The following is a 13,836-nucleotide window of genomic DNA, read 5'->3' on the forward strand; positions in this document are numbered from 1 at the left end:
CTTGATAAGTTTGTGAACGATCCATTCGATGGTGAAGTGGCATCTTTGCCAATCCCTCCTGAAGTCATTTCCCAGGCATCTGATGGTGTTCGAGACATGAGAGAAGATTCCATTGAAATCAACACCCTCACTGCCAAACTCAATGACCTGGATGGTTGAATGAAAACTACATCCTCAAAGTTTGTCATCAGACAACTCGAAGAATCTTACATGGATGTCAATCGGGCTTTGACTATACTCCATAACAGAAGATTGGGTTTTCACTCAGATCTAGATAATATAGTTCGCTAGATCTGCATTGAGCATCAAGCACAAGTCATTGGCTATAATGATCTTGTCAAGGCAGACATTGATCCAGTTGCTCTGCAGACAAAGAAGAGGCGAAACAAAACCGCAAAGAAAATGTGCCTCCTGCTATGACAGAAAGATCACCTAACCACTTTGTAGCTGAGCCTTAGAAAGGAAACTCTCCTGAGCCAGATATTCCTTCGCAACCTGATGTTCAACTCACTGATGCACCTCCCTCGCAAAGGCCAACTGAACTAGTGCCTGTGGCCTCCCCTGCTAGAGCTGATATTCCATCTCAGCAAGTTGTTTCTGAAGAAGGTGAAATCCCTCACTTTGAACCCCAAGATTCTCCCTCTCATGAAACACCGAATGTTTCGTCTCCTCCAATTGATCAATAGCATCAGATTCCCGAAGATAAATATCAACAACCTCCAGTGCATACCAAAAAAGAATCTGCCTCACTGCTCAATGAACCCAATGCCATAGTGTCCAACTTTTTTCATCTCATAGATCTTCATCCTGTATAATACCACAGAAAAGAATATAGTGAGGATAATTACAGGTACTGATCAACGAGCACTATAGCTAGCTTGAGACTTAAATTACATAAAGAAATCACTTACAGACAATAGCAACTAACGATAGATTTGACGAGTGTGTCTTGATTGAATAACTAAAAAAGTTCTGTAAACTCAACATATAGAGTTGTCTCATTGAAGTAATGATCTGCCTTGACTTTCACCATGAGGGAATCTCGATTGGTAGTCTTGGAAATTTTCATGTACCATTCATGCAATTCATAAATTCTCGTTGAGAGCTTCTTGACCTCCTCAGGCTTGACCAAAGGTTCGCCATGGGCATATTTCTGTTTTATGTCCTCCTCTCTAAGCGTATCCATGGGCTCGATCTCTAGGAGTTTATAAACGGTGATACCGATCTCTGTAGCATGTCTTCTACGCTCGTCGGTTATTACCAGCTGATCGACGCCAGTACTCACATGTGTTGGTAAAATGAGTGGGGGGATCGATTGCATCGCCTGTTCTCCCAGATGGGAATAGTTTTCCTGCTTTTTTGGCAGCTGCTTGGCTCGAGCTCGACTCCTTCTTTTGTTGTGTTCTATGTGCCTTCCTAATTTGGCGCTCATAGTCTGAGTCAACAGGCTTGGGAGCTGGTGCCTTAACCATAAGAATAAAGTGGGCATCGACATGCTCAGTCACTTTCTCCTTTGGCGGCGGTGGCAGTTTCGGTCCAAAATGGGCGTCCAATTGGGCCCGCACTTTGTCTTTGTTTTCCTCCTTATTCATGTCGTAAGGCCTCTTCGGGAGAGGCACGAGGCTTGGACCATATTGGAATCGATCTCGCTTGCCTCCTATACCTTTACTTGTAATGCTAGCCACCATAGCTGCGGCGGCTCTCTTCCACTGTTGTTTAGGTGGCTGAGCCCGCTGAGGCGGCGGAGACGGCTGACGTGCCTGACTTGGAGGAGGAGTGGGTTGACGCGGTGCCGGAGTTAGAGCAGGAGGAGTGGCCTGACGCGGTGCCAGACTTGGAGGAGGAGGAGTGGCCTGATGCGTTGGCGGACTTGAAGGAGCAGGACTCTGCTGAGGCGGTGGATGATGACTTGGAGGAGCGAGAGTCTGCTGACGCGGTGGCGGACTTCGAGGAGGAGTCGGCTGACGCGGTGTCGGTGGCCTTGGAAAGATGATGCAATCCTTTCTCCATAGGATGATATGATGTATGGCCTCTCCCAGTGTGTGCTCCTCGTCACCTCCAGGAATGTCAAGCTCTAGTCCCGAATATTGTGCCACCACTTCATCAACCACGACACCAGCATAGCCAGATGGAATCGGGTTGCAATGGAAGGTTGCTTCGGGGGGTTTTGTATAAGCAACAACGTCCGCCACCTTCATGGATATGTTCTTCATTTTGAAGTGTAGCTCACAATTAGTGTTCTCCATGATGTCATCCACAGGGTATCTATCTAGCAGTGCCTCACCTGGCAAGGAACCCATGCTGCTTCTTGGCATGGGTGGGACGATGATATCTAATGCTTGATCCGCTAGCTACTGCCGCTACTGAGACCCCTTTCTTGGCTAAGTGAGTCTATCTACTGCTGCTGCCGCTGGAATTGGAGTGCCAACTTCGCGTGCACTGATTCTAGACCTTTAAGGCGTTCTGCTTCCTAATTCCTATGCTCCTCCTCGAGCTTCCTCTTCTTCTCTTCCTCCATCTTCTTTCTCGCAACACTTCTGTAGTCGGTGTTCCAGTCTGCAAACCCCTCATACCAGGGAACAACGGCTTTGCCTCGTGTTCTTCCTAGGTGTACAGGATTTCCCAGGGCGCGCGTAAGCTCTTCATTCTCTCTGTTGGGCGTGAATGCCCCCGTTTGAGCCTCTTCTATTACAACAAGTAAAGCGACGTCGACTCCTTTAAGACTTGCCTTATCCAGAACCAGCCCTGTCTGCGGGTCCAACACTCCCCCATGCGCGTAAAACCAAGTCCTGCACCTGTCGGGCCAGCTCAATATAACTGGAGTGACCCCAACATCCAGCATCTGTTGCTCAGACTCATCCCACCACTAGTAGAAAACGGAGCTTTAAAACCGGTTTGTAAGGGCCTTTAGTGTCGGTTCCATAACCGGCACTAATTGGTGGGCACTAAAGGCCCCCCCCTTTAGTACCGGTTCGGCACGAACCGGCGCTAAAGTGCCACCACGTGGCGTGAGCTCGCGCCCTTGTATGGGGGACCTTTAGTACCGGTTGGTGTTACCAACCGGTACTAAAGGTTTTTCTTTTGAATTTTTATTAAAATTTTGGAAAAAAAATTTGATTATTTTTTTTGATTTTTATTTTTTCTGAATTATTTGGTGATTTAGTCTCTAATCACCTCTCTTAACTGCTCAAGTGTGGATCACTCATTCCAAATCATCTAACTTCCCGACCGGTCACCCATCCCTCTCACTACTCCAGGCCGAGCACGCTTAATTTTTGGGTTCTATTCTCCTTCGTTTCCAAGTCTGCACTTGTTGTTTTCCTGACAATGGTAAGATGTTAATCCTATTAACCCTCAGGAGTTTAGCTTGAGCATGAAGTCACACATTTCACTGTTTGAGTTTGAAACTATTATTCTAAAAAACAGTAATTATGTAGTAACATTAATACTTCTTGAATAAGTAGTTTGACCACAGTTTGACCATAGTTTGACCAGATTTGACCAAAATTCAAAAAATTGAAATAATTATTTAGTAACACTAATATTCTTGAATAATTATGTAGTAACATTAATACTTCTTGAATAAGTAGTTTGTCCAGATTTAACAATTTTTTTTTTAAAAACTGAAATTTGACCATATCTTTTTTTCGTTTTGGAATATGAGGATTCTAAAAAATTGCAAACAGGCCGTAGGCCATTTCCATCGGATGCGGATTTTCGTGCTGAATTTTTTGATATATTATACGTTTTTTTTCTGACATCGTATGCAGAAGTTATAGCCGTTTTACATTTTCCCTACACTTTTTGCAAAACATGTCCAAATTTAAGTTTTCAAATTTTCCTAACTAGTAGATGTAGTAATATAACTACCTCTCGAAGGATTTTATTTTTTATCATTTTCTTTTGATTTTTCAGAACTGAAATGGCGACACACGGGGGGGGGGGGGTAGAGTTGAAAATTGCCCTATAGTGCCGGTTTGTGTCACAAACCGGTACTATAGGTCAGACCCCTTTAGTATTGGTTTGTGGCACAAACCGGTACTAAAGGTTAGCCCTTTAGTACCGGTTTGTGACACGAACCGGTACTAAAGGTGATCATGGGGCCCTGGCCTGACGCCAGCCTACCATTACCCCTTTAGTACCGGTTCGTGGCACGAACTGGTACTAAAGGTTCAACACGAACCGGCATTAATGCATAGCCGTTTGAACCGGCGCTAATGGTACCATTAGTGCCGGCTCAAATTCAAACCGGCACTAATGTGCTTCACGTTTGACCCTTCTTCTACTAGTGCACTTAGGCTGGGCCACCGCGTAGCCACCTGGCCCCAGCGTATGGAAATGCTACTTTTTCGCGGCATTGAGCTTGTTTACTCTCGACCGTTCCTTGGCTAATTCTGATTCCTTGAATTTCACAAAAGCGGGCCAGTGATCTCTTTACTTCTCCAGTGTTCCCGTGAATTCTGGAGTCTTCTTTCCACCTTTGACGTACTTGGCCCATATAATTTTCTTGTGGTTGTTGAATGCAACCACCATCTTCCTAAGAGCAGCGTCCTTGACTTTCTGCGCATCTGCATCTGTGAAATGATCTGGTTGGGTGAAATGTGACATCAGAGATTCCCAAAGCAGATATTTTGCTCTTTGGTCAACAAAAGTAAGATCTGGACGTTCCTTTGCAAGCCTTTTCCATTCTTGCATGGAGATCACGATTTGGTCCTTCACAAGAACTCCGCACTAATGAATGAAGTTGCCCACTGAGGGAGTCCTGGATTAGGGGGTGTTCGGGTAGCCGGACTATACCTTCAGCCGGACTCCAGGACTATGAAGATACAAGATTGAAGACTTCGTCCCGTGTCCGGATGGGACTTTCCTTGGCGTGGAAGGCAAGCTTGGCGATGCGGATATTCAAGATCTCCTACCATTGTAACCGACTTTGTGTAACCCTAACCCTCTCCGGTGTCTATATAAACCGGAGGGTTTTAGTCCGTAGGACAACTTCATCATACAACAATCATACCATAGGCTAGCTTCTAGGGTTTAGCCTCCTTGATCTCGTGCTAGATCTACTCTTGTACTACCCATATCATCAATATTAATCAAGCAGGACGTAGGGTTTTAACTCCATCAAGAGGGCCCGAACCTGGATAAAACATCGTGTTCCTTGCCTCCTGTTACCATCCGGTCTAGACGCACAGTTCGGGACCCCCTACCCGAGATCCGCCGGTTTTGACACCGACATTGGTGCTTTCACTAAGAGTTCCTCTGTGTCGTCGCTTTTAGGCCCGATGGCTCCTTCGATCATCAACAACGATGCAGTCCAGGGTGAGACTTTTCTCCCCGGACAGATCTTCGTCTTCGGCGGCTTCGCACTGCGGGCCAAGTCGCTTGGCCACTTCGAGCTGATCGAAAGCTACGCCCCTGGCCATCAGGTCAGGTTTGGAAGCCTAAACTACACGGCTGACATCCGCGGGGACTTGATCTTCGACGGATTCGAGCCACAGCCAAGCGCGCCGCACTGTCTCGATGGGCATGATATAGCTCTGCCACCGAACAGCGCCTTGGAGGCCGCACACGCATCGGTTCTGACCATTGATTCGGAGCCTACTGCGCCGATCGAGGATCAGCGGTTGGACGCTGCCTCAGGGGCTGCGATCTCAGAGGCGATCAAGCCGAACTCCAGCCCCGCACTCCGCATGGCCCGTGACTCCGAGGAGCCGGATTCCTCTCTGAACTCCGAGCCCCGCACGCCCGTGCCGATCGAATCCGATTGGGCGCCGATAATGGAGTTCACCGCCGCGGACATCTTTCAGCACTCGCCCTTCGGTGACATCCTGATTTCGCTAAAGTCTCTCTCTTTATCAGGAGAGCCCTGGCCGGACTATGATCAGCAAGGATGGGATTTGTATGATGAAGAAATTCAAAACCCACCCACCACCCACTTCGTAGCCACTGTCGACGACTTAACCGACATGCTCGACTTCGACTCCGAAGACATCGACGGTATGGACGACGATGCAGGAGACAACCAAGAACCAACGCCTATGGGGCATTGGACAGCCACCTCATCTCACGATGTGTACATGGTGGATACCCCTAAAGGAAGCAACAACGAGGAAAACGGGGATGGAAAGAGGGATCGGTCTCTCGAAAAACAATCAAAGCGTCGGCATAAACACCGACCCAAGCCCCGCCTCGATAAAGACCCAGCCATAGAGCAGGATGAGCCGGTAGACGACGAGCATGCCTTAGAGCAACCGTCCCAACAGGACAACCCGGATAGAGAAACCGAACATCCCTCCCCCGGCGAAAATGGCATTTCGGACGACCCTACGCCGGACAAGCCCACGAAGCAGAAGAACCTCCACAAACGGCTCGTTGCAACCGCACGCAGCCTGAAAAAGCAGAAGCGGAAGCTAAAAACTGCGGAAGATGCACTCAGGATCAGATGGAGTAAAGTAATCAATACCGCAGACAAATACGGCGATAGTCGCCGCACTAAAAGCTATCCGAAGAGAAAGCTACTGCCTGAATTCGACGAGGAGGCCTTAGAGCCCTCGCATTCCAAAAGTGAGAAAGCCACACGGTCGGATAGACGACCCCATGGCCAGCATAAAGCGGCAAGCAGCGCCGCACTTAAGCCGGCATGCGACCCACTTAAGGATTCGCATCATGGCCCAGCCAGGTCCATTTACGGGCCAAGAAAGCAAGCTCTCATAAGCAATGCAGTAAAGCCATTATCAGAATCCGACACACCCAAATACAGGGGTGCCGCACACCCCCTATGTTTCACCGATGAGGTCCTAGATTATGAATTTCCAGCGGGATTCAAACCCATAAACATAGACGCATATGATGGAACAACAGACCCTGGAGTCTGGATCGAGGATTATATCCTCCACATACATATGGCTAGAGGAGATGACCTCCACGCCATAAAATACTTACCCCTCGAGCTTAAAGGGCCAGCCCGGCATTGGCTCAAAAGCCTTCCTGAAAACACAATCAGAAGTTGGGAAGAGCTCGAGGACGCTTTCCGAGCAAATTTTCAAGGGACCTATGTCCGCCCTCCGGATGCAGACGATCTTAGTCACATAACTCAACAACCCGGAGAGTCAGCTCGGCAATTCTGGAATAGATTTCTTACTAAAAAGAATCAGATAGTCGACTGTCCGGATGCTGAAGCCTTAGCGGCTTTCAGGCATAATGTCCGAGACAAATGGCTCGCCAGACACCTCGGCCAAGAAAAGCCAAGAACAATGGCCGCACTAACAAGCCTCATGACCCGCTTTTGCGCAGGAGAGGACAGCTGGTTGGCAAGATGCAGCACCAGTGACCCAAGTACATCCGAAACTAGGGATGGAAACGGAAAACCGCGATGTAATAAGGACCGTCGCCGGACTAAGGAAAAAAGTCCGAAGAGCACGGCAGTCAACGTCGGATTCAAAAGCTCACGACAGAATCAGAAAAAGCCGCCCCTCCAAGATAACAGGGACGACCTATCCAACCTACACAAAATCTTGGATAGGATATGTCAAATACACAGCACTCCTGGAAAGCCTGCTAACCATACCCACATAAATTGTTGGGTTTTCAAACAATCCGGCAGACTCAACGCCAAACACAAGGGGCTCGACACACCAAGCGAAGACGAGGGCGAACCCCAAAAGCAAAGTACCAGGAAGCAAAAGAATTTCCCACAAGAAGTAAAAACAGTAAACTTACTCCACATAACAAAACGTGCGGCGCCCATAAAGGTACGCGCCCCACGGCCTATTCCAAAGGAATCCCGCCACTGGTTGTCAAAACCAATCATCTTTGATCATCTGGATTATTCTAGAAGTGTCAGGAACCCAGGCTGGACTGCCCTGGTACTCGATCCAATAATTGGCGAACTCCAGTTTTCAAATGTACTTATGGACGGTGGCAGCGGACTCAACCTGATATATAGGACTCAATCCGCCACATGGGGATCGACCCAAAAAGAATTCGCCACAGCAAAACCTCCTTTCAAGGAGTAACGCCAGGTCCGGACACCCATTGCATGGGTTTTCTCCGGCTCGAGGTTATTTTCGGCTCTGCCGATAACTTCCGTCGTGAAAAGCCGACTTTCCACATCGTCCCATTCTCAAGTCGCTATCAAGCACTAGTGGGACGCGAAGCTTTCGCCCGCTTTAACACAATACCGCATTATGCATCTCTTACGCTTAAGATGCCCGGTCCACGCGGCATCATCTCCTTAAAGGGGAAGCAGTGAGAACACCTCCCCCAAGCGGAGGATTGTGCGGCCGCTTTAGCAGCCCCACAATACAATGGCTTCACCAGCCAGAACATCGGAACAGGTCATTAAGACCACGGACACGGATAGACGAGTCCGGCACAAAAGTATCGTTGATAAAGGCTTAGTGGCCATATACCCCTGCACTAGGGGCTTCACACGTATAAAATAAGAGACAATAAAGCTCAATTTTTCATTTTTTACTTTACACTTTGTTTATTTCGTATAACTTTTGTTCGGCACGCCCCTTTTTCAACTTAGTTGCTCTATTTTTACAGATGAACGTCGTGCTGCGCCCGTCCAGGATACGGCATAATGGAGATACAGGCGCAGACGTGCAGTAGGGACCCGTTCCAGGGATTCTTTTCAGATTAAGACCCTGCGTAAACCTTTTTTACTGTCTCTTGTTGATACACATCCCCTGCTTCTATGACCAAGGAGGAGGCTGGCGTCTTGGCATGTGGCCACGTCCGAATTCTTGCGCGTACCTGGACACTAGGGGCTTATACCTCAGAGCGTTACCTCGCCCGCTCTCATAAAGACCAAATACCTTAGGGAGTGTTTGGCGTCGCGAGTTTGGCCTTATATGCATCAGCTCCGAGTCATGATTTTGGTCAAATGTTGGGTTTCCCGGCTCCTGTGTTCGACCGCCTTACGTTCCGCTCTATCGGCTAAGGCGGCACCAGGAGAACTACTACGATTGTGCCCTAGTTCGGCCAGGCGAGCACCTCAGTAGAGAAAGCCGAAAACCGACTATCATGATATGGCGTGAGACTGGTCAACCACTCGATGACCCTCTGGAATCTGTAGGATTCCTCCGCATTAACGAAGGGCCATTTCCCGTCCAGGCACATACGCGCCCCAAATTCGGGCGAGCGCACTCGCCACCAGGGGCTACCTAAATAGTCCCATTGTCAAGATCCTATGGCTAAGTGAAAGTGTTAAAGCATTATAGTCCGGTTGCCTAGCTCGCTGCGCTATCACCTCCTTTGTAGGACCAAGACGTTGGATTAAGTGTGAAAATGCGCCTTCTGCGAGCACCCCCCCACTATGTGCGTGGGGGCTAAAGCCAACGACTGCAATCTTTCAGATTTTGTATATATATCTTAAAACGGCCGCACAGGAGGTGTTCCAAATACTTGAAGGCACAAGTATAAAAGGCTACTACAATTCATCAAAATATTGCTTTATAATTACATATGCTATCAGAACATAGCATCCTTCGAGCACTGCGTCTCTATTACACGAGCGCCTTCAAGGACTTCCTGAAAATAGTGCTCGGAGGGTACTCGGCTTTTGTCCGAATCGCGGGATGCAACAACGGTGGTCTCCATCTCTGCCCAGTATGTCTTGACACGGGCAAGAGCCATCCGTGCGCCATCTATGCATGCTGACCTCTTCATCGCATTGATACGTGGCACCGCGTCAAGGAATTGCTACACCAAGCTGAAATAAATCTTCGGCTCCGACCTCCCCGGCCACAGATGACCCATGACGTACTTCATGGCGAGTCCGGACAATCTATTCAGTTCGGCCCATTGAGCCAGACGATCGTCCACTGCCAGTGGATGCTCTGGATTCTGGAACTGCGACCAGAAAAGCCTTTCCACTTTGCGATCTTCTTGATCTCGAAAGTATTCGATCGCATCAGCAGCACTCGCTGCCAAATCTAGATAGGTGTCCTCCGCACTCCACATCCGGTCCAACGGAGCAAACTTCGGATCGCAAAACTTCCTCCGCAGCATAAAGGGCTTTCCAGCCGCAATCTATCCGGCCTGACGCAGCTCCTCCTTCGCAGCTCTCATCGCAGAGCGACCGTCCTTGGCATCAGCAACGGCCTTCTCTAAGTCCGTCTGTCTCGCCCGGTCTTCTTTCTCAAGAAACTTGCAACGGTCAGCAGCACCTTTTAACTTCACGGCCATCACGGCCATCTCCTTCTTGCTTCGGCAGTGAGCAGCCTGTTCGGCTCTCAGCTCTTCAAGGGCCTTCTCGGCAGCCGCATCACTTTTCCTGGCTTGTTCCTTAGCTCGGGCAAGTTCCGCCCGAAGACTCTCCACGGCGGCCGCACCATCTGCGTCAAGCACACACCTTGTAAGATACTGGCATAAAGCTCCTCTTACCAGATGCCGCCCGAGGAATTGCATACCTTGAGCCTCATCAAGCCGCTCGTTGACGAGCGCGATGTCGTCATCTGCCACGTCAAGTTGCCGCTTTAGTTCGGCAAAATCATCAGTTCGGCTCGATTCCGGACACTTCGCCACCTGTATACAAAGGCGACATTTTAGACCTGGGATTATGATCCTCTGCGCGCCGTCAATTTTGACAACGCACAGAGTCTCAGGGGCTACTATCTACACAGGGCGCATCTTGTTTATGCGCAACTGACAAAGAAGTACATTATCAAACGTACCTCAAAACCTGTCAGCAAACTTCTGACGGCCTCATGCAATCCGCTTTCCGCGGACGAAATCCTTCCAATCACCGTACCCATCAATGCACGGTGCTCCTCTGAGATAGAAGCTCGCCCCAGCAGAATCATCAGCTCCTCCGACCGCGCATCGGATGGTGCCGGACTCGTCCTATGACCTCCATCGAAGGCCGGACGCGGAGAACCTTGGGGGGACATACGGCTACCTCCACCCCTGCCGGACTCGGAGAAACCCTCTGCGACGACACCTCAGGGTCGCCTGCCTTGCCAGGCGGTACGGCAGGGGGAGGCGTTCCACTCTCCATCATCTTCGGAAGAAGATCCCCCAAAGACGAGCTCTGCTGAGAAGGGCTGAGGTCCGAGCTACAAAGTAAAATTTCGGTTAATCTTCTCAGATAAAAAGCAAGGATTTCTCTCATCCCTCTAAAGGAAAATCTTTCTCTACTTACGGCTCGCTGGAGGGCTGATCCCTTTGAGGGCGTAGTTCGGCCGAGGATCCTCCCGGCGTTGGACCCTCTGATGAGGACTTTTTCCCCTGCTTTGAGGCCATGGTCTCCAGGTCGTCAGAGGCGGCCCTCTTCTTCCCCTTAGGAGAGGAATTGTCAGTTCTTCCCTTCGGAGCAGCCTCCTTCGACGAGGCCATAGTTTCCTTGTCCTCCCCCTCACTTCCCTCCAAAGGCACGATCTTCAACATCCTGACTAGCACGGGATCCGGCCTGGTCTCAGGAAGGGGAGCCGGGCACCTGATCAGCTTTGCCTTCGCTATCCACTCCTGTTTAAAAGGACATCTCTTTTAGGGGCGAATTTATGACAATTTTACGGATAGCGAGTCCGGGCACAAGGTTACTTACTTGAGTATCCGGGCGATTGCAGCTTAAACCTACGTCCTCGGTCAAATCCGGACACATTGCTTGTGATCCGAAGAACATTTTATACATCTCCACGGGCGTTGCGCCCATAAAATGCTGGAGAGCTCGTGGTCCCTCCGGATTAAACTCCCACAGACGAAGGGAGCGACGTTTGCCGGGCAGTGTTCGGCGAATCAGCATGACCTGCGTCACCTTGACCAGGTTGAGGTCTCTTTCTAAGAGATCCCTAATGCGGCCCTGCAACAAGGGCATGTCTTTGGATAACCCCCAATCTAATCCTTTGTTGACCCATGGCGCTAGCCGTGGTGGGGGACCCGAGCGAAAGCCAGGAGGCGCCACCCACTTGGCGCTCCTGGGAGCGGTGATATAGAACCACTCTCGTTGCCACAAGCTGAGCTCCTCTTGAAAGGAGCCCTCGGGCCATGGATCATCAACATTCTTACTTATGATAGCGCCTCCGCACTCTGCGTGCCGTCCCTCGATCATCTTCGGCTCTAGTCCAAAAGTCTTGAGCCATAATACGAAGTGAGGAGTAACACGGAGGAACACTTCGCACACAACGATGAACGAGGAAATGTGGAGGATGGACTCCGGAGCTAAGTCATGAAATTCCAGCCCATAATAGAACATCAGCCCCCTCACGAAGGGATCCATCAGGAAGCCTAACCCCCGAAGGAAGTGAGACATGAACACTACGCTCTCATCAGGCTGGGGACTGGGAATAGCCTACCTTTGAGCAGGCAACCTATGCAAAATTTCGGCGGTCAAGAACTTAGCCTCTCTCAACTTTAGCATGTCCTCCTCCGTGACGGAGGAGGGCATCCATCAGCCTTGAAGGTCGGAACCGGACATTGTCGAAGGTCCGAAGCGCCTGGAATCTGGAGCCTAGGGTGTTGGAGCTCGAGGCGACGGGCGAACTTGTTTTGAGATTCGAGAAAAGGAGTAAGGCCTTGGTCTCTTTATAAGAGGTTGAATACCAGGAGCCCTCCCCGTAACCGTTTGGGACTCGCCTTTAATCGATAAGACATGCTAACGGGCACGATTGGGTTACCCACGTCCGTATTGATGAGAATCCCGTAAATAAAGGGGACACGATCTCTGCTTTGACAAGACGTGCCAAGGAAACCGCCTCGCAAAACACGCTGAGGTGGAAAAGTGAAAACGATTCGAATAAAAGCTTGGCCGTAGTGTGATGTCACGCTGCGGAATACGTCAGCGGATTAGATTTGTGTTAATATTATTCTCTCTGTGGCAATACGTGGAGACTTATTTTGCAGAGCCGGACACTACTCTTGGTGTTTACAAACTTTTATGAAGAATTTGGAGGAGGAACCCGCCTTGCAATGCCGAAGACAATCTACGCGCTGGACTCGTCGTCATTGAAGCCTGGTTCAGGGGCTACTGAGGGAGTCCTGGATTAGGGGGTGTTCGGGTAGCCGGACTATACCTTCAGCCGGACTCCAGGACTATGAAGATACAAGATTGAAGACTTCGTCCCGTGTCCGGATGGGACTTTCCTTGGCGTGGAAGGCAAGCTTGGCGATGCGGATATTCAAGATCTCCTACCATTGTAACCGACTTTGTGTAACCCTAACCCTCTCCGGTGTCTATATAAACCGGAGGGTTTTAGTCCGTAGGACAACTTCATCATACAACAATCATACCATAGGCTAGCTTCTAGGGTTTAGCCTCCTTGATCTCGTGGTAGATCTACTCTTGTACTACCCATATCATCAATATTAATCAAGCAGGACGTAGGGTTTTACCTCCATCGAGAGGGCCCGAACCTGGGTAAAACATCGTGTTCCTTGCCTCATGTTACCATCCGGTCTAGACGCACAGTTCGGGACCCCCTACCCGAGATCCGCCGGTTTTGACACCGACACCCACATTCTTCTTTGGCGCGATTGGTTCGCCATTATGTTTGATGGCATCGATGTTGTACTTTATGCCCTCCTTCAACTTTTTGGCCAGGTCTCGCACTGTCCTGCTACCTGTAGAAGATTTTCTCAATCTGGAGGGCCGAAATAAGAAAGATCGATTCATTAATATACACACACACAAAATCATTTAAAACATGTGATGATCACCAGATGCCTGCTTCTATAAATATACCTCGCCGGTATTTGTTATTTCAAGATCATCATAGTTCTAGACTTCATCAATTCGGTCGTCTTGATCGAATATCATATCACCCTCCTTGGTATTGTTTAGATATTGGGAGTCGTCATCTTCTTCATTCTGATCATCTGGCCGGCGAGGGGAGC

The sequence above is a fragment of the Triticum urartu genome, chromosome 5, assembly GCF_003073215.2.
Source record: "Triticum urartu cultivar G1812 chromosome 5, Tu2.1, whole genome shotgun sequence".
NCBI lineage: Eukaryota > Viridiplantae > Streptophyta > Magnoliopsida > Poales > Poaceae > Triticum > Triticum urartu.